This window comes from Schistocerca americana, chromosome 8 (genome assembly GCF_021461395.2).
Source record: "Schistocerca americana isolate TAMUIC-IGC-003095 chromosome 8, iqSchAmer2.1, whole genome shotgun sequence".
NCBI lineage: Eukaryota > Metazoa > Arthropoda > Insecta > Orthoptera > Acrididae > Schistocerca > Schistocerca americana.
This window is the reverse complement of record NC_060126.1, coordinates 316,562,228-316,585,263: the sequence shown is the minus strand read 5'-3', so window position 1 is coordinate 316,585,263 and position 23,036 is coordinate 316,562,228.

Here is a 23,036-nt window from a genome sequence, read left to right as displayed (position 1 = left end):
TGTCGAAACTCCCGAGTGGAGTTGCAGTGACGCGCTGCCGACCTCATGCGAATCGCCGGTTCGCCTTCCAAATAGCCACACATATATTCTATCTTATGTGAACTTGCCCAGTCGGGAGGAAGACAGAACTCAAATTGCTCGAGCCATGCTCGTGGATGTATTCCTTTTTGTGAATTTCGGAATATCTCAAACTTTCTTACCGTAAGGAAATGTTTGAAATCAAATCCCCGCATTTCCTCCTGTCGAGGCCCTTGAATGTTTCTATTTTTCTCATGTCTGCCCCTCAAATTACATTCTTCCCTGTCGTCAAAATCTCCCTCGTGGCCGGAGTCCCTCTCTGCACTGTTCGTACGGCTATTTTTAGTGCTATTGGCGAGTTCGGAATCACACGCCATGCGGTTTTCCAGATGCGCCACGCGTTCTTGTAATTCGCCTGTTACAGCCTTGTGTTGCCTGTTCACTTCGAATTGTCCCTTCTGAAATCTCAGAAGCGAACACACTTCTTCGGTCTCTGCGGCCGCTACCGGTGTAGTATTGTTCTCGCTTTCCGTCAGCTTCATCGTGCCTACAATGTCCGCTAATGCCGCAATCTTATCATCTACTTGTCTCTTGTCCTCCGCCCCAGTCTGCTTCAATTGTTCTATTTGCTGTTCCAACGCGTGGATCGCTAAACTGTTGTCCGCTATTGTGTTGCTAACGGACGTGGGACAATGCGTTTCCGCCTCTTGGACCCTCGAGAGTACCTGCTGGTGTTCCCTTTGGCATTCTTCTCTCAGCACTTGGAAATTCCTAAGTAGCTGTTCTTCGCTCTCTTTAAATTCGGCATCGCCACTCCGCTTACCCTGTTCTAACGCTTGCAGACGGTCATTGATTTGTTCAAATGTACGGCCTAATTCTTTCATAATGTCACTTTTTATTTCACTTGCCAGATTGTTTATTCTTTGTGAGATATCATCGGACACTCTCTGCATCGACTTGTCGACTTTATTTGTCTCCTGGATTAGTTTTTCGTCTATTTGTTCGCCTAGCTCGCGGATAGATTTTTCAGATGATTCTTTTTGTTCTCGGAACGATTTTTTTTTATTTCTGCATCATTTGTTCGCCTAGCTCGCGGATCGATTTTTCGGATGATTCTTTATTTTGTTGCAATAAGGCTTTCATGAGTTCTGCCAAATCAATTTGGTTAGTAGGAGGCAAATTTATTTCTGGCTCTGCTGTGAGCCCGTTCGTCCTGTTTTGCATTTCGTCTGAAGTATTCCCCATTGCATTTTCGGAACCGCCCGACGCGTTAATATTGGAAATCAAATTATCCCCTTGGTCCATGTTGCTTAAGTTGTCGGACCGCTTACTTTTAGCTTGGTTACGTGTCTGCATTAGTGCACTTTCATACCCAGTACGCAACACACTAATCACAATAAATGTATCCCACAAAAATTACGACAGTCACACGAAAGATACCCAACCTAGTACGCACTTTTTCACACGCAAAACAAATTTTTATCTTTGATCGAAACAGTGGAATTTACAAGCGAAAAAAAAACCCACATATAAAACACACACATATAAAACACACACATATAAAACACACAAATATAGAAAACAAAACAACAAGACAAACAACACAACACCGCTCAACAACGCCGTGAATCTTTTGAAAGTCTGCTCAGAAACAACGCAGAAGTTGTTTGAGCGCTGTAGGGAAAAAAATTAAGATTATAACACGCTCGCAATCTAACGTTTCAGAGATTCCTGAATCTAGCGGAATCACAGAACAGGGTCGCCATGTGTAATATTGCTACACGAATTTGCTATGCTGAAATCGGGTGCTAGTAGTAGAATACAAGCGGGTTAAAAGCTGTGAGCTGTCTGGGGAGAAGTTAACCGTGCATTACTGCGCAACTGTTTCACCAGGTAACTAGTCTAGGTTTACCACATTACCAATCAGACTAACATTGATTATAATCTTTTACAGTCATACAACAACCGGTAATATATCTATATATAAAAAGGAGAATTTAAATAAAAAGAAAGAAATCAGTTTATATTTGGAAATTTATTTTAAGATTGTTCATTGAAATTTCAGCATATTATACGTGAGTTATAACTCAGCTGGTGCCTTGTTTAAGGATTGTAAAAATGTGAGATTTTAATCTTACGGAACACATCAAATATGGAGCCAAGATTGGGAGACTGCATACCACCCTGCATTCACAAAACAACACCCAAAGAACGTTGAAACATAAGCAAGAAGAAATTAACCACAACCAACAGATTCAGTTTTCACCCAAAGAAATTACGTTCGTAACACAATCCTGTCCGTCATGTAATTACCACACACTGGTATACTAAAATCATATTAACTCTTTGTGAAATCTCCCCAAAAAGAATGGCTGAAGGCTACTTTGATGATTACACCACATGCTCCACGTGGTCAACTTGGTTTACAGAAAGCGTATAACTCCACAGTAATTTTGATAATTAAAATAAATTCGATCGAAAAGCAATTGACAAAAGAAAAACCTTGAACTGGTTACTAACGTCTTACTATTAACCTGATGGGTCAAACAGTTATATAAGCACGTGGTACTGGTCTCGCAAAGTACACTCCACGTGGGTTGAACATAAAGAAAAGCATAAAGAAAAGTTGCTATATTGTAAAATATTGTCAAGACGAGACGTTATAATCACACAAGCATTCACATTTAAGATTGATGAACTTAGTTAGAGTTACTGATCAACACGTGGTTCCACTTTACTCACAAAGTAATGACAAAGCAACTACCGCAAAATAATCTGAACTTCACACGAGAATTACACTCCGCTGCAATTTAAGATAGCATTAGATATTTTAGAGCTAAATCTGAAATCAAGGTATTAAGTTTTCAGTTAGGCTGAACTTAAGAAATCCATTGTCCTACGGACTTAGCAGACACGCGCTTAGCCGGAGATCTTACCACTTCAGACGCTCGCCACCGCCAGACTGCAACTGCCCACTGCCGAGCGTGCTTCCTGAGGGTGGCACACAAAGACAAACGGAAGTGGCCAGAGGGGCAGCTTCCTATACCAACATGACAACGGACGGACAGAACCATACTAAGGATAGAAACCTCTTTGCTTTTAGGAAGCGTAGCTACCTGTTCCGACGTTGGTCCTACTGTTCTCTAGCAGACAGGCTTGTCTGCTACCCTCAAGCATGCAACTACAAATACATTTGCTCATTCGTACTCTCACACAGAAGGGAAGGGGGATGACAGTATCTTATCATATACAGTATATAAAAGAAAGCGGATGTAGGTTCCATATGAGACTGTGTGACATGAATTACATATAAACTGTGTTTTAAAGTGTAGTAGTGTGACAGATCGTTCTTGTTTATGTGTAAAAGTAACACGTTCCACTACTCAGTCTCCTCCCAGATAGTCAGAACCACCACAGTAAATTTAGGAGAGGAATTTACTCCATAAATGACAACAGATTTAAGAAATTAAACATGAAAGGAATCCAACAGAGACCTTTCAAGCTTCCACTCAGTTAATACTCGGCAGAAATCAAACCTGCATTTGGATCGGACTTCCTAAACTCTTGTGCAGAAATTTGTGCAGTATACTGCTGTATCCATTTTCAGTAAGTTCAATAAGCTACCACTAGAATTCAAAAATCTTACCAGTAATCCATGTGCTTTCAAATCGGAACTGAGGAGTTTCCTCATGGGTCACTCCTTCTATTCTGTCCACGAGGTCCTTCAAAAATTAAGCTGATTCTTGTTTTATTGTTGATTGCAATTAATTTAACTTATTTATTGACTTTTTTCGGGTTCATAAACATTTTAGCCGCGCGGGATTAGCCGAGCGGTCTGGGCGCTGCAGTCAGGGACTGTGCGGCTGATCCCAGTGGAGGTTCGAGACCTCCCTCGGGCATGGGTGTGTGTGTTTGTCCTTAGGATAATTTAGGTTAAGTAGTGTGTAAGCTTAGGGACTGATGACCTTAGCAGTTCAGTCCCATAAGATTTCACACATAAACATTTTATTTTTATCTGTTATTACTTTTACGTTGTAATTTCATGTACTGACACGTTTCGTGACCTTGGAGATTTGCTCCTCAATTTGGTCCTACGGAACTTGACGTGTAAATAAATACAAAATAAATAAATATGTGGAACTGCAGTGAAAGGTGCCATCGTGCTAACAACGGCTGTGAAGAATGGATCTCAAGAAAAAACACATTAATATTAAAAGTTCATTCACATGCTTACTCGTTAGTAAAAGATCTTCGAGAAGACGTAGAGTACCACGCTCACCAAATTGACAGATTAATTTTAAATATCGATGGGGAAAAAAGAAAGAAATGAGCAGTTAAAATTGACGAGACTATTCCAAAGGCTTAAAAACACTCAAAACTGATGGTAACATAACATTATTTTTAACTTGTTTGCCTTATGCACATAAATTACAGTGATGAAGAAAATGTCACAGTCACTGGAAATTATGTGTATATTGAAAAGAATTTAGTGCACTTCATACTAACTGACGGTCTTGTAAATATTGTAAATACTGTACATAAATTTATTGGGGGACGAACAGAGGCTATCTCCTTGTGGTGTTCCCTATACGAAGTCCGCTAAATGTCTCTTACAATTTGAAAAATACATTATTTTATACATGTTAAATGTTAGAACCGTTGGTTTAATGAGAGAAGCAATAATTTACGCGAAACTGATGTCATGTATACATGTTCATATTAATCACCCTCTGTAAATGTCCTTAAACAGCTTCCTTTACATATTAAAGCGAATTCCTAGCAACATGTGGCGTAGACAACAGTTGCGCAGCACCACTGGACAGGAAACAAATTCTTATTCCCAGAGTACCAGTCTCTCCTAGATTTTACGGTATTCCAAAGATACATAAGGAAAGTTATCCTTTGAGGCCAATAGTGAATGGGACCAATTCGTCTACTTACAATTTGGCAAAGTATCTAGCCTGCAAATTAAGACGTCTAGTTGGCAAGACGGACACTTACGTGAAGAACGCCTAAAGGGAGGAACAATTTTATCTACGGACATCATGGTCAGCTTTGACGTGAAATCACTATTTACGAACGTGCCAGTAGACGACACTATCCGCATCCTTCAGGACAATATCCCGCCAGATATATGCGACCTGGTTGAGTTGTGCCTGACTTCAAAGTACTTCAAATGGCAAGGAAAATACTACGAGCAGACAGACGGCGTAGCAATGGGGTCTCCCCTATCTCCGCTGGCAGCCGACATATTCATGGAAGCCTTTGAAGCAACGGCCCTCGGTTCAGCTCCTTTACGCCCACGTTGCTGGTTCAGACACGTGGACGACACGTTCGCTATATGGCCTCATGGTGAAACGGAGCTACACAAGTTTCACGAATATTTGAACAATATGCACGGGAAGATACAGTTCACACACGAATTAGAAAAGAATGGTGCAAGTCCATTTCTAGAAGTCGAAGTATGCAGGAGAACGGAGGGCACACTGGGGCACATAGTATATCGCAAGCGTACACATACAAACAGGTATCTGCCCGCCCAACCCTACCACCACCCAAGGCAGGAGAACTCTGTCATCCGTTCTTTGGCGATCCGTGCGCAGCGCCTAAGTTATTCTCAAAACATTACATCTGAGCTTAAAAGGCTACGCGCAACGTTTCTAGCCAATGGCTACAGCCATAAGTCGATCCGCGCAGCCTTTTCGACGAACACAAGTAAGAAAGCAAGAAATAGACAAACTGCAGCCAACAGTACGCTTACCTTATGTGAAAAATGTTACTGACCGAATAGGCAAACACCTTCGCCGCGTTGGGGTTCAGCCTGTCTTCTATAGTGGTCGTAGGATCCAGGTCGTGCTAGGCTCCAAGAAGGGCAAGGTGGATGCATTACACACTGCAGGCGTTTACAAGGTGGAATGCGAATGTGGAGAGGCATACATCGGCGAGATTGGTAGGCCAATAGCAACGCGCATTCGGGAACACGAGCGCTGTATTCGTCTAGGGCAACACAACAAATCTGCAGTGGCCGAACATCAGCAAGACTGCGGAAAAGAAATAAAACTAAGCGAAGCCTGTGTGATGGACAAGCAGCCGGTTATGACGAAACGCTAAGTCAGAGAGGCCATCGAAATACTTAAACACCCTAACAACATGAATAGTGAGGATGGACTCAGGCTTGCCCCATCTTGACTGCCAGCAATCAGAGCCCAACAGACCGCACAAGGCACGAGCACTACCGGCGAGTACCTGCCGCCACGCGGCCGACGTCCAGCAGTTGGTAAACAGGAGCCAACTTCTCATTCGACGGTGACCACCAATCATGGCACATAACACAAGAGCCAATATACAACAGAGGTTACGTTCTCTTTCCATCTCAATAAACTATTAAAGTACCCTGTCCTTCTTCCTTAAGTGACCAATGAAACTAACTACCTTTTTAAAATTATGACGTAATGGCATGCGCAGTGAACAGTAACAATAAACTATAAAGGACACTGCATAGTTAGAAAGCACCATTAGGCCCAGAAGAAGGTCGCTGCAACCGTGGCCGAAACGTTGGTTCTTCTCCAGCAGCTGTAGTTTTACACATCACGACGCGGTATCACACCCAGAAAACTTTTATGTCGACAAATTCTCAGTGTATCTCTACTGGCCTGCCGCTGTCTTATAGCGGTTTTGTGGTCTAGAAATTAAAAAAAAAAATCGATTTTTATTAAATATTTAGATACCATATAGTACAGAGAACACAAGGGCGAAATCGTTTTACCTGTTAACTATTGTGTATAGTCGAAATACACGATCACCGTACCGGCAGTCCTGCTTCGTCGAGCGCCTGCGGACGACTCTCGGAGACAGTCAGACCTGTATACGAGGAACTATCGAATGACGGTTTGCTGGAATGATGCGTTGCGCGAACACTCAAAACTCTAAGTCGATACATTCTCTGATTTGGAAGCTTTCCCGCTAAAGTAGCTGAAACTGCAAACAATTTGGCTACAGTTATCTTCATCGACGGCTTCATGGGACTCGCACAGACAATTAATTTCATCGACATTCAACTTGGCAACACAGCGTTCGAATTTTTCAGAAGGCGTAAGCCGGTCTGCCTTGTACGCTCAGAGCACCGCGTGTCTACCGCCAGTCAGGAAGCCAGATCTGCTGCGCGGGAGGAAGCGGTGCACACGTACGTGATTTACGAGATCGAGGAAGGCGTACTGTGTGCTCCAGGTATCGCACACTGATAGTAATTCCCAAAAAACCGACGAAAACCCTTACTAAAACTTTAAACGTGATTTCCTAAAATGCACATTCTTTTGCTGGGTGTTTGAACTGCCGATTTTGATACCTCTTAGCTAACTTAGAGAATTGAACTGGCCATGGTCGAAACCTCAAAAAGTTATCTATTTTCAAAATATCGATTTTTCATGTGCGTTTGAATGCACAAACAAGTCGATTTTTCTTATTTTTTTCAAACAGCCGCCATATTGTGAAAAAATGACATTTTTTTCACTTTCCAGAAGTTCTGATCATGGCTACACTCATACCTTTTTTAAATTTTCTGGTCTGGTCTGTTTCAAATCCCCCAGTTACCTGAACCAGGTCCATCCGCCTACCGGTGAATGGCATGCATTACGATTTTCGGCACCATTTTGTTTAATAACCCCTTAACATTTTTGGACAAAAAATATTTTTCAGTGCCGGTGGAAGATAGATAAATAAAAGGATGTAAGCATTGTTTGAGTTTTCTCTTGATTTCACCTTAAAAAAAATGTTGAAAATGAGGTAAAAATCGGACCTGTAGTCGACAAAACCCCCTTAACAGCCCCAGGCTCCGTGAAACTGTTCGTCCGTGCAACCGCAAGGTCACCGCCGTAACAGCGCAGTGTCCACCATCGCGTAGCTTTGAACATGGCAGTGCCTTGACTTGGTGTAACAAACATCTGAAGGCGAACTCTGCAAGGCGCCACACGGTGCACGGCGGAGGGTACCTTGTGCCACTGTTGGTCTTTCCCTTTCCTGCTCCACCCGCAAATGGGCTGAAGGAGAAACAACTATCTATTCGCTTCCGCACTATCGTCTTCGTGATTATTATGTATGATGTACGCTGAAGGTCGTAGGATGGTTCTGCAGTCCGTCACAAATACCAGTTCTCTAAATTTTTCGCTATAAGAACACGTTTTTCCTTCTGCGTTTCCGTTTGACTTCAGGGAACATTTTCGTAAGAATCGCGTGTTGATCGAAGTCACCGCTGACAAATCTACCAGCACGCCTCAGAATGGCTCAGATGGCATCCTGTAGTCCTGTACCCGTTCTCCTTTTTACATGAGTTATGCCTTACTAAAATACTGCCAATAAAGCTATGTCGATCATTTGCCTTCCCTGCGACTGACCTGACATGCTCGTTCCATTTCATGCCACTTTGCAACATTATGCGTTGATAGTCAACTGGCATGGATTTTCATACAGCACACCACTAATATTGTATTCGAATATTATAGCATTGTTTCTCTTACTCATCTGCATTAACTTCCATTCTTTCCACATTCGTAGCGAGCTGACATTCATCGCACCAAATAGGTATTTTATCCAATTCTTCCCGTGTGTTCCTACATTCTTTCAAAGACGACGCTTTCCCGTACACTGCAGTGTCATCAGCAAGCTGTCACTGACTGCTGTTCACCATATCAGATCGTCACACTTCCCTGGGGCACTCCTAAGCACACCGTTGCCTCCGACGAACACTCGCCATCCAGGTCAATGCACGGGGTTCTACTACTTAAAAGTCTTCGAGGAACTTATTCCGTATGCGCGGACCTTCGTTGACAGTCCGCAGTGTGCCGCTGTGGCAAACACTTTCCGGAAATTTATGAATGCGGAATCTACCTGTCGTTCATCTGCGGCCTGCACGACATCGTTCAAGAAAAACGGCAAGCTGAAATTCAAACGAGCGATCGTTTCTAAATCCGTCTTGAGCACAGCTGCTGCCACCCAAAAGAAGTAGTTTATAACAAAACGAATAGGTCGAACTAATTTTTAAATGTAGAAACTAAGAGCGTTTGTATGTGTTGCCCTAAATTCGACTCGTACGTAATATTAGTTCAAATGGCTCTGAGCACTATGGGACTTAACTTCTGAGGTCATCAGTCCCCCAGAACTTAGAACTACTTAAACCTAACTAACCTAAGGACATCACACACATCCATGCCCGAGGCAGGATTCGAACCTGCGACCGTAGCGGTCACACGGTTCCAAACTGCAGCGCTTAGAACCGCACGGCCACACCGGCCGGCGTAATATTAGTATTTAAATCTATTAACTATGAAGTGATTTAAATTTCTAGTAAAGTCAATTTAATTTGCAGTGACTCAATATACTGACCCCCAATTCTTTTCCAAAACCAAAACCCTTCACTAGGAAAATAAAGAACGGAAAATGTAGAAAATTGTACTTCAGTGATATTTAGTTTGATCTGAAAATGACTTCAGGTTTTCAAGCAACCAAAAGTTCAGTAGCATATAACCCCAAATTCCACATGCAAACATAAACAACTGGCTAAACATAAACAACAAACACATGTTCATCAGCTGTCAAGTTTGTCTGGCAACATCTCTTAGCCAATCAGAAATAAGGCCGATAGTAGGTTTCCACTCACGCTAATGGCGGACATCAGATTTCATGATTTTAAATTTCGAAATAAATGCTATATCGAAAATTATAGACTGATAATTCTGGAAACTAGTTAAATAATTTAGAATAGTTGTGAGTATTATCATAAAATTTATCAGCAAGTTTGAAATAACTGATAGCGAAAGAATTTTAAACAGGCTGCAGAAATAATCATATTTTAAATTAGTTATACAATAAATTGTTGTTGTGGTCTTCAGTCCTGAGACTGGTTTGATGCCGCTCTCCACGCTACTCTATCCTGTGCAAGCTTCTTCATCTCCCAGTACCTACTGCAGCCTACATCCCTCTGAATCTGCTTAGTGTATTCATCTATTGGTCTCCCTCTACGATTTTTACCCTCCACGCTGCCCTCCAGTACTAAATTGGTGATCCCTTGATGCCTCAAAACATGTCCTACCAACCGATCCCTTCTTCTTGTCAAGTTGTGCCACAAACTCCTCTTTTCCCCAACCCTATTCAGTACCTCCTCATTAGTTATGTCATCTACCCATCTAATCATCAGCATTCTTCTGTAGCACCACATTTCGAAAGCTTCTATTCTCTTCTTGTCCAAACTATTTATCGTCCATGTTTCACTTCCATACATGGCTACACTCCATACAAATACTTTCAGAAATGACTTCCTGACACTTAAATCTATACTCGATGTAAACAAATTTCTCTTCTTTGGAAGCGCTTTCCTTGCCATTGCCAGTCTACATTTTATATCCTCTCTGCTTCGACCATCTTCAGTTATTTTGCTCCCCAAATAGCAAAACTCCTTTACTACTTTAAGTGTCTCATTTCCTAATCTAATTCCCTCAGCATCACCCGACTTAATTCGACTACATTCCATTATCCTCGTTTTGCTTTTGTTGATGTTCATCTTATATCCTCCTTTCAAGACACTGTCCATTCCGTTCAACTGCTCTTCCAAGTCCTTTTCTGTCTCTGACAGAATTACAATGCCATCGGCGAACCTCAAAGTTTTTATTTCTTCTCCATGGATTTTAATACCTACTCCGAATTTTTCTTTTGTTTCCTTTACTGCTTGCTCAATATACAGATTGAACAACATCGGGGAGAGGCTACAACCCTGTCTTACTCCCTTCCCAACCACCGCTTCCCTTTCATGTCCCTCGACTCTTATAACTTCCATCTGGTTTCTGTACAAATTGTAAATAGCCTTTCGCTCCTTGTATTTTACCCCTTCCACCTTCAAAATTTGAAAGAGAGTAGTCCAGTCAACATTGTCAAAAGCCTTCTCTAAGTCTACAAATGCTAGAAACGTAGGTTTGCCTTTTCTTAAGGTAGCTTCTAAAATAAGTCGTAGGGTCAGTATTGCGTCACATTGAAAGGTGGCTACACTGAGCCACAGCGCCAGAGATTGCGCCAGAGAGTTTTATTCAGCCGCCTCCACTGGCAGTGCTTGTCGAGAACTCGTAGTAGTGAGTGCTTGCTGAAATGTCGTAGTGAAGAGTTCTTGTCGAGAATTCGTGGTGGAGTGTGCTTATCGAGATGTGGTAGTAGTGAGTCGGTGTTGATATGTTGTAGTAGGGAGTGCTTGTTCCATGTTTCATGCAGTTGTTTGATGGGCTAGACAGCAGATGTTATTCGAATGGAGATATTGTAATGACCAGAGTGCTTTTCGTCAATATATATGAAGGTAAAATATTCCCTGTTTTTTTTATTATTTCAGTGTCTTAAATAATGCGTCATTACAGGTTCAGTCAACAAAGCACCTGGCTTGTGTTCTTGTATTAGAGTGCAATTCTGGTTTCCTTCCGCAATTATAGTATTTATATTTTTTCAATTACTTCAGTATAAATGATACTTAAAATTTCTTGTCTTATTGACGAAGAACCGTGCCAGATGTGTACGTTGAATCACACTTCCACACACAGAACAATGACACTTGTGTTTTGGTTTCGTAGGTTTTATAGTTGCTGGGGACTTAATTAATCAATTGTATTAACGGAAATTTTCATTTCACTCATTGTTGCATTACCCCTATGCACTCAGATTGCGTACTAAAACTAGTCAGGGCCAACCGTTTATGAGACTTCGTAATCGGACAAACAGCGACTAAAAAATTAAAAAAAAAGTATTTGCATTTCATATTTATATAATTAAGCCCCCATGCAACATGTAAACATATTTCTACGGAATCCAAACTGATCTTCCCCAAGGTCGGCTTCTACCAGTTGTTTCATTCGTCTGTAAAGAATTAGCGTTAGTATTTTGCAGCCGTGACTTATTAAACTGGTAGTTCGGTAATTTTCACATCTGTCAACGCCTGCTTTCTTTGGGATTGGAATTATTGTATTCTTCTTAAAGTCTGAGGGAATTTCGCCTGTCTCATACATTTTGCTCACCAGATGGTAGAGTTTTGTCAGGACTGGCTCTCCCGAGGCTGTCAGTGGTTCTGATGGAATATTCTCTGCTCCCGGGGCCTTGTTTCGACTTAGGTCTTTCAGTGCTCTGTCAAACTCTTCACGCAGTATCCTATCTCCCACTTCATCTTCATCTACATCCTGTTCCATTTCCAAAATATTGTCCTCAAGCACATCGCCCTTGTATAGACCCTCTATATACTCCTTCAACCTTTCTGCTTTCCCTTCTTTGCTTAGAACCGCGTTCCCATCTGAGCTCTTGATATTCATACAAGTCGTTCTCTTTTCTCCAAAGGTCTCTTTAATTTTCCTGTAGGCAGTATCTATCTTACCCCTAGTAAGATAAGCCTCTACATCCTTACATTTGTCCTCTAGCCATGCCTGCTTAGCCATTTTGCACTTCCTGTCGAACTCATTTTTGAGACATTTGTATTCCTTTTTGCCTGCTTCATTTACTGCATTTTTATATTTTCTCCTTTCGCCAATTAAATTCAATATTTCTTCTGTCACCCAACGATTTCTACTAGCCCTCGTCTTTTTACCTACTTGATCCTCTGCTGCCTTCACTACTTCATCCCTCAAAGCTATCCATTCATCTTCTACTGTATTTCTTTCCCCCATTCTTGTCAATTGTTCCCTTATGCCACCCCTGAAACTCTGTACAACCTCTGGTTTAGTCAGTTTATCCAGGTCCCATCTCCTTAAATTCCCACCTTTTTGCAGTTTCTTCAGTTTTAATCTACAGTTCATAACCAATAGATTGTGGTCAGAGTCCACATCTGCCCCTCGAAATGTCTTACATTTTAAAACCTGGTTACTAAATCTCTGTCTTACCATTATATAATCTATCTGATACCTTTTAGTATCTCCAGGCTTCTTCCATGTATACAACCTTCTTTTATGATTCTTGAACCAAGTGTTAGCTATGGTTAAGTTGTGCTCTGTGCAAAATTCCACCAGGCGGCTTCCTGTTTCATTCCTTACCCCCAATCCATATTCACCTACTACATTTCCTTCTCTCCCTTTTCCTACTACCGAATTCCAGTCACCCATGACTATTAAATTTTCGTCTCCCTTCACTATCTGAATAATTTCTTTTATTTCATCATACATTTCTTCAATTTCTTCGTCATCTGCAGAGCTAGTTGGCATATAGACTTGTACTACTGTCGTAGGCGTGGGCTTCGTGTCTATCTTGGCCACAACAATGCGTTCGCTGTGCTGTTTGTAGTAGCTTACCCGCATTCCTATTGTTTTATTCATTATTAAACCTACTCCTGCGTTACCCCTATTTGATTTTGTATTTATAGCCCTGTGTTCACCTGACCAAAAGTCTTGTTCCTCTTGCCACCGAACTTCACTTATTCCTACTATATCCAACTTTAACCTATCCATTTCCCTTTTTAAATTTCCTAACCTACCTGCCCGATTAAAGGATCTGACATTCCACGCTCCGATCCGGAGAACGCCAGTTTTTTTTCTCCTGATAACGACGTCCTCCTGAGTAGTCCCCGCCCGGAGATCCGAATGGGGGACTATTTTACCTCCGGAATATTTTACCCAAGAGGATGCCATCATCATTTATCCATACAGTAAAGCTGCATGCCCTCGGGAAAAATTACGGCCGTAGTTTCCCCTTGCTTTCAGCCGTTCGCAGTACCAGCACAGCAAGGCCGTTTTGGTTAGTGTTACAAGGATAGATCAGTCAATCATCCAGACTGTTTCCCCTGCAACTACTGAAAAGGCTGCTGCCCCTCTTCAGGAACCATACGTTTGTCTGGCCTCTCAACAGATACCCCTCAGTTGTGGTTGCACCTACGGTACGGCTATCTGTATCGCTGAGGCACGCAAGCCTCCCCACCAACGGCAAGGTCTATGGTTCATGGGTTAACATTCGGTAAACACTGAAAATAAAGCTTCATTTTTTTTATTTTCAATACTTAGACAACGATCTTTTCCGAGCTATTACATGCTTATCATCAGGTGTGATAATTTTGTGCTTTGCCCCAGAGCGCCGCGACGGAGGCTATAGGACGCGGTGTACTGCCTGAGAGAGCAGGGCAGTAATTCGTATAGAAAACGGTATCGGTCTGAATTGTCACGGGGTGGACTGCTCGCATTGGTCACGACTTTGTACGTATTGTACAGACTTCGCAGTAATTTCAGAAGCAGATAAACTCAGGACCTAGAAGTGCCAAGGGAACGATTTAAAACATACATCGTTTACAAAATATAGCCGGAATAAGGGGCAGTTGTATTTTTTTATTTATTTTTGGCCTTGGGCAGCAAGGGCTGTACAGCCTACAATAGAAAAGTGCCGTGTTAACACAACTGTAGTTTCCGCGCTAGAATAATAAAAAGAAATCGACGAACAAGCGTAAGTTCTTTACGTAAAATAAAATCACTAAAAGACGACCACCACACCGCCGGTAGTAGTAGTAGTTACAACAGTGCGAAGTTAACATTAGTGCAGCTTTCACAAAAGAACGGTGATAAGTGTGTGAAATACACTCCTGGAAATGGAAAAAAGAACACATTGACACTGGTGTGTCAGACCCACCATACTTGCTCCGGACACTGCGAGAGGGCTGTACAAGCAATGATCACACGCACGGCACAGCGGACACACCAGGAACCGCGGTGTTGGCCGTCGAATGGCGCTAGCTGCGCAGCATTTGTGCACCGCCGCCGTCAGTGTCAGCCAGTTTGCCGTGGCATACGGAGCTCCATCGCAGTCTTTAACACTGGTAGCATGCCACGACAGCGTGGACGTGAACCGTATGTGCAGTTGACGGACTTTGAGCGAGGGCGTATAGTGGGCATGCGGGAGGCCGGGTGGACGTACCGCCGAATTGCTCAACACGTGGGGCGTGAGGTCTCCACAGTACATCGATGTTGTCGCCAGTGGTCGGCGGAAGGTGCACGTGCCCGTCGACCTGGGACCGGACCGCAGCGACGCACGGATGCACGCCAAGACCGTAGGATCCTACGCAGTGCCGTAGGGGACCGCACCGCCACTTCCCAGCAAATTAGGGACACTGTTGCTCCTGGGGTATCGGCGAGGACCATTCGCAACCGTCTCCATGAAGCTGGGCTACGGTCCCCCACACCGTTAGGCCGTCTTCCGCTCACGCCCCAACATCGTGCAGCCCGCCTCCAGTGGTGTCGCGACAGGCGTGAATGGAGGGACGAATGGAGACGTGTCGTCTTCAGCGATGAGAGTCGCTTCTGCCTTGGTGCCAATGATGGTCGTATGCTTGTTTGGCGCCGTGCAGGTGAGCGCCACAATCAGGACTGCATACGACCGAGGCACACAGGGCCAACACCCGGCATCATGGTGTGGGGAGCGATCTCCTACACTGGCCGTACACCACTGGTGATCGTCGAGGGGACACTGAATAGTGCACGGTACATCCAAACCGTCATCGAACCCATCGTTCTACCATTCCTAGACCGGCAAGGGAACTTGCTGTTCCAACAGGACAATGCACGTCCGCATGTATCCCGTGCCACCCAACGTGCTCTAGAAGGTGTAAGTCAACTACCCTGGCCAGCAAGATCTCCGGATCTGTCCCCCATTGAGCATGTTTGTGACTGGATGAAGCGTCGTCTCACGCGGTCTGCACGTCCAGCACGAACGCTGGTCCAACTGAGGCGCCAGGTGGAAATGGCATGGCAAGCCGTTCCACAGGACTACATCCAGCATCTCTACGATCGTCTCCATGGGAGATAGCAGCCTGCATTGCTACGAAAGGTGGATATACACTGTACTAGTGCCGACATTGTGCATGCTCTGTTGCCTGTGTCTATGTGCCTGTGGTTCTGTCAGTGTGATCATGTGATGTATCTGACCCCAGGAATGTGTCAATAAAGTTTCCCCTTCCTGGGACAATGAATTCACGGTGTTCTTATTTCAATTTCCAGGAGTGTATAAAGATAAGTTCGTGCAATAAATTTAAAAACCGGAAATTATGACCCAGGTTCCGTAGGAGAATGACGTCCACAGTAACTTATACTTGAAATCCGGACAACGGCTTCGTTTACAAAGATAAGTTCTTAATGAAAAGTAAAAACACAAACAGACGTCCCAGTGTTCGAACCCGGCTGGTCCCACGGGAGCACTAGATCCACACAACTTGTAGGTCCAACCTACATACCGACGTCTTTTAAATAGTTCACGAGCAAATAATATTTTTTTTCTGAGTAATCAGTCTTTTGACTGGTTTGATGCGGCCCGCCACAAATTCCTCTCCTCTGCCAACCTCTTCATGTCAGAGTAGCACTTGCAACCTACGTACTCAATTATTTGCTGGATGTATTCCAATCGCTGTCTTCCTCTACAATTTTTGCCCTCTACAGCTTCCTCTAGTACTTTGGAAGTCATTATCTCATGTCGTAACAGATGTCCTGTCATCCTGTTCCTCCTCCTTTTCAGTGTTTTCCACATATTCCTTTCCTCTCCCATCCTGCGCAAAATCTCCTCATAACTTACCTCATCTGTCCATCCAATTTTCAGCATTCGTCTGTAGCATCAGTTTTCAAATCCTTCGATTCTCTTTGGTTTCGGTTTTCCCACAGTCCATGTTTCACTGCCATACAGTGCTGTGCTCCAAACATACACTCTAAGAAATTTCTTCCTCAAATTAAGGCTTAGGTTTGATGCTAGCAGACTTCTCTTGGCCAGGAACGCCCTTTTCGCCAGTGCTAGTTTGCTTTTGACGTCCTCCTTGCTCCATTCATCATTTGTTATTTTGCTGCCTAGGTAGCAGAATCCCGTAACATCATACTCCGTGACCATCAATCCTGATGTTAAGTTTCTCACTGTTCTCGTTTCTACTACTTCTCATTACTTTCGACTTCCTTCGAGTTAGGCTCAGTGTATATTCTGTACCCATCAGACTGTTCATAACGTTCACCAGTAGACGTAATTTTTCATCACTTTCACTCAGGATAGCAACGTCATCAGCGAATCGTATCATTGACATCCATTAACGTTGCGTTTTAACTCCACTCCTGAATCTTCCTTTTATTTCTACCATTGCTTCTTCGATGTACAGACTGAACACTAGGGGCGAAAGACTAAATGGTTCAGATGGCTCTGAGCAGTATGGGACTTTACATCGATGGTCATCAGTCCCCTAGAACTTAGAACTACTTAAACCTAACTAACCTAAGGACATCACACAACACCCAGTGGCGAAAGACTACATCCATATCTTACACGCTTTTTAATCCGAGCTTTTCGTTCTTGATCGTCCTCTCTTATTATTCCCTCTTGGCTCTTGTACATACTGCATAATATCCGTCACTCCCTACAGCTTACTCCTATTTTTCTCAGAATATCGTAGATCTTGCTTTTAATTTGTCCGAAGGTTGTTTTGACTTTCCTATATACTGAGTCAGTCCTTCCGACAATCATATCTTTTTCTTAAAATTTTTCGTGCGCCTGTTTCGCCTTACCTTCAGAGCACTTCCTATCTATTTCATTCCTCAGTAGTGTGTATTTCATTAGTTAAAACTTCCGAGCTGAAAGGCTGTGGTCGATCTGTAAAACTTCTTACTCCTGACGTTTCGTTGCCAACTGCAGGCAACATCTTCCGAGGTGAGTCAACAGTCAACGACTGGCTGCCATGTCGTGGAGATCCCATTTATACACAGCGCATAGAGGGCACCACAATACGTCACGTGGGGCGGCTGTGAGTCTATCTCTGACTAACGTCACTATTCTCGATTGAAGGTAATCGATTGTCACATTGTTGGTGCAAAGTCGACGGCCGTATCCTGTCTAACTTTAAGCCTTCATTTTTTCTCTTAAAATTATTGCGGTGTTTCTGAATCTCTATAGCTTCCCTACACATACGTGCATAATAATGCGATGTCCTGGCTAGCCCGTTCGTCTCACTAAATTTTATTTTGTTATCACCAACTTTAAAAATACTCGTATGTTTCGCTTCAGCTGATTTGTCGTTATGTCCTAATCAACAGTTCCTTTTGTGTTCAGTTAAGCGGGTATTGCCACTTCTTTTCGTTGTTCCAGTATAAACCTTCCCACAGTTACACGGAATTTTGTACAACCCAGGAGTTGCCAAGGGGTGTCGTGCGTCTTTCGCGGATCTTAAACACTCACTAACCTTCTTGGTGGGTCTAAAGGTTGTTTCAACTTGAAACTTGGCCAGAATTTTCCCAATACCGTCCGTAATATTGCGAATAAATGGAAGAAAAACTTTTCCAGCTGACAGTTGTTGTTGGTGAATGTTGTCAAACACTATTCTTCTCGAATGAAGTGCTCGACCTATCTCGTTGTCAGCATATCCATTTTTCTTAAAAGCCGTACGCAGTGATTTAGTTCATCTTGCAAATAATCTGGATCACAGATCCTATTAGCTCCATCCACCAGTGTTTTAATGACACCTCTCTTCTGCCTGGGATGATGGTTCGAATCCTTATGAAGGTAACGGTCGGTGTGTGTATCTTTTCCATACACTTTATGCCCTAGACTCCCATCTGCCCGTTTAATTACTGATACATCCAAAAAATTTAGTTGTCCATTGCTCTCTTTGTCCATAGTAAATTTATCTTTGGATTAATACTATTTAGGAGCACCAAGAAACTATACAATTCCTCTTCACCGTGATTCCATACCCCGAAAGTGTCATCCACATACCGATACCACTTCAACGGCCTCTACTGGCAGACTGCAACGCCTGCTGTTCAAAAAATTCCGTGAACCGATTAGCAACAGACTCAGAGGGCTGCCCACGGCCACTCCATCTGTTTGTTCGTATAACTCATCATCATATTGGAAATAAGTCGTGGACAGGCAATATCGAAACAGAGTTACTCTATCAATGGGAAACATATCAGCTATGTATGAAAGAGCTTCGTCAACAGGAACCATGGTAAACATGAATACGACATGAAAACTAACAAGGATTTCGATGATGATGATGATGTTTGGTTTGTGGGGCGCTCAACTGCGTGGTTATCAGCGCCCGTACAATTATCCAATCTTTGCTCAGTCCAATTTCGCCACTTTCCTGGATGATGATGAAATGATGAGGACAACACAAACACCCAGTCATCTCGAGGCAGGTGAAAATCCCTGACCCCGCCGGGAATCGAACCCGGGACCCCGTGCTCGGGAAGCGAGAACGCTACCACGAGACCACGAGCGGCGGACAACAAGGATTTCACCTGGGTTGACAGTAGTCTCCTTCAATTTTCCTATAAAGTGCACAGAATTTTTAACAGATGACCGTGCTGGCCAGGACATCGCATTATTTTGCACGTATGCGTAGGGAAGCTATAGAGAATCAGAAACAGCACAATAATTTTAATAAAAAAGAGGAAGGCTTAAAGTTAGACAACATACGGCGGTCGACTTTGCACCAGCGACGTGAGAATCGATTACCTTCAATCGAGAATAATGACGTTAGTCAGAGAGAGACTTAAAGTCGAGCCCGAGTGACGTATGGTGGTGCCCTCTATGCCCTGTGTATAAATGAGATCTCCACAGCCTGGTAGGCAATCGTTGACTTACCTCGAAAAATGTTGCCCGTAGTTGGCAACGAAACGTCAGGAAGAACAAATTTTACAGATTGACCACGGCCTCTCAGCCCGGAAGTTTTAACTAATGAAGACGCCGGCCGTGAAAGCCGTCACGTTATGATTTTTATACTTCCTTCATTCTTCGATTAACGGAAGTATTTCTTCTGTTATCCAAGGTTTCTTCGCAGTTACCTTCTATGTACCTATGTTTTTCTTTCCAACTTCTGTGAATGCTCTTTTTAGAGCTGTACATTCCTGTTCAACCGTACTGCCTATTGAGCTATTCCTTATTGCTTTGTCTATAGCCTTAGAGGACTTATACCACTTCTATGTGTATTGATTCTTCCTGACTAATCTCTTAAATTTCAACCTACTCTTCATCACTACTATATTGTGATCTGAGCCTATATCTGCTCCTGAGAAACCCTTACGATCCAGTATCTGATTTCGGAATCTCTGTCTGACCATGATGTAATTAAAATCTTCCCGTATCTCACTGCCTTTTCCAAGTATAGCTCCTCCTCTTGTCATTCATGAACAGAGTATTCGCTGTTACCAGCTGAAATTCATTACAGAACTCAATTAGTCTTTCCCATCTCTCATTTCCTGTCCCAAGCCCATATTTCCCTGTAACCTTCCCTTCTACTCTTTCACCTATAACTGCATTCCAGTCCCCCATTATAATTAGATTTTCATCTCCCTTTACGTACTGTATTAACCTTTCAGTATCCTCATATACTCTCTCTATCTTCTCTTCTTCAGCTTTCGACGTCGGCATTTATTCCTGAACTATCGCTGGTGGCCTTGGTTTGCGTCGATTCTGATAAAAACAACCATATCTCAAATCTGCTCATAGTAACACACTCTCTGCCGTACCTCCCTCTTCGTAACGAATCCTACTCGCGTTACACTGTATTATTCAGCTGCTGATATTACCCTAGACTCGTCTGACCAGAAATCCTTGTGTTCTCTCCATTTCACTTCGCTGATCCCTACTAGGTCTAGATGGAGCTTTTGCATTTCCCTTTTCAGATTTTCTGGCTCCCCTACCACTATCAAGCTTCTGAAATTCCACACCCCCACTCGTAGAACGTCATCCTTTCGTTTATTACGCAGTCTTCTTCTCACGGTCACCTCCCCCTTGGCAGTCAGCTCCCGGCGATCCGAATGGCAGACTATTCCGGAACCTTTTACCAATGGAGAGATCAGCATGACACTTTTTTAATTACAGGCGGCATGTCGCGTGGATACACGTTATGTGCCTTTAATACAGTGTCTTCAATTGCCTTCTGCATCCTCATGCCGTTGATCACTGCTGATTCTTCCACATTTAGGGGCACTTTCCCGAACTAAGGACAACAGAGCGACCTGAACCTTTGTCCTTTCCTCCGCCCTCTTTGATAACGCCATTGGCAGATTGAGGGAGACTTCACATGCCGGAAGTCTTCGGCCGCCAATGCTGATTATAACCAAAATTTAAGCAGCGGTGGGATTCGAACCCGGGACCGATAAGGTTTCTATTACTTAGCAAAAAAGCTGCTCGTTTAGGTTCTTCGTTGATCCATTCACTCAGGTTTTTTCGTCACAGGGGCTACCTGACCATCTGATCGAACACGCTGAACTATCGTGCCGGCTCCCTATACCACGACTGTAACCACAGTCGCAGAGTCGTTTATAAAACTGGAAAAGTAAAGTAGCTACATTGTAGGAGGATGTAACCCCTCGCAACCAATTTTTTTGTATAAGATTGCTTGTACGGCCGAGTACTGGGCAACGCCAGTATAATGTGATTCAGATCCGCCACCGGCGTTGTGTCCTGATCTCATTGTCCAGAAGCGCTGATTTGCAATCAGTATGGGTGCGCGGGATAACACCTGTGTCCCAGTCTCATGCGGTTGAGAGAGGTCACATGATAACTTCTACTAAGCTTCACGGAGGCGAACCATTTCCGAGACGACGTTGTATGGCAGCCAACTTTGTAGTGCTGGGCTACGTGCCATTCACAATTCCAGTCGTGATGTGCAGCTTTATTGAGCGTCGAGTTGAAATCCGTATAAGATTTGACGTTGGGCAAAAGTGACCTTCCTTAATTCTCGTCTTAACGAGGGGGTCAACAATTTCATTACGGAGAACGTTATGATGCCCTTCTATCCAAAGTAAGCGGACGTCAATGTCCAGTTTATGTCTGTCCATCCTTCTGATTGGAAGTATGAGAGATTTCAGTCGTTCACTTACGTAATAAAACGGAACACCTACAGTAGTCCTTACGATGTTATTTACTATATGGCTTCAGTATACTATCTTCTGGCCTCAGAATCAGCTAAGGCAGAATATGGTGTACTGAAGTACCGAAACTGGTAGCCATATAATAAAAACACCGTAAGGATTGCTGTAAATGTTCCACTTTATTACTTCAATTCCCATTGTCTGCTCGTCTATTATAGCTTCCAAGCCAACCAAGACACATGGGTTTGCCTGTTCTGGCAGTTTATATTGTATCTCAGTAGACTTCGAAGATAATGTGGCTGAGTCAACAGAGCTGGCTCATGCGTGCCAGCAGGAGAGGCACCCTCTAGCGCCGCGGCCGCCTCGCTGTACTCGGCCCTCACACCAAATGGGCGACACTTGGAGACAAGTCGGCGTGGCCAGCAAACCAGCAAAAAGGAACGGCCCCGTGAACAGCTTCCCAGTACGCGCTGGTGTTCTGCTAATGTGCCTTACCTAAGGTGTCCCAAAACTTTGGGTTCAAAATCATATACACAGCAGATGATACTGAGAGCTTCAAGATGAAGAAGCAATCGTGAGAAATGAATATTTCAAACGATACGATGTCTTTAATAAGAAATCCATTTTGTTTTACAAGATCATAAACTGATTATTTTTCGTAACAAATAACTGCCTGCCTCATTGACGTATCGCACTACCTTGAAAAAATAATACAGAATCGCCTGTGATGTGGCCATGGTAAAATTTACCAATTCATGACTGCTTGTCTAAGATGGAGCATTACTCGCTTCAGAAACCTGTAAATATGTGTCTACTACATGGAGCTGCTGTATGTAGCGCTCACAGGCCGAGGCAATAGAAACAAAAAGTTTTGCAACAGGTATAAATTCCTAAAAGGCAGAATAGGACGTTCGAGCAGTAGCTAATCAAGGACAAGGAATTTTTCGCGCAGAAACCTTTAAGCAGATAGCGTGGAATCTTGCTGGAGAAGACACTAACCGAGGTAATCGTGTGTCCTCGCAGAACTAACAATGCTGCAACCCTTTCCCCTACCCTCCCCCCACCTCACTCGTAAATCTGACTTTCTGCAACTTTTCTACACGGATGTAGCAAATTTAGTAACTTTCTAAGTACCGGGTGATAAAAAGTCAGTACAAATTTGAAAACTGAATAAATAACGGAATA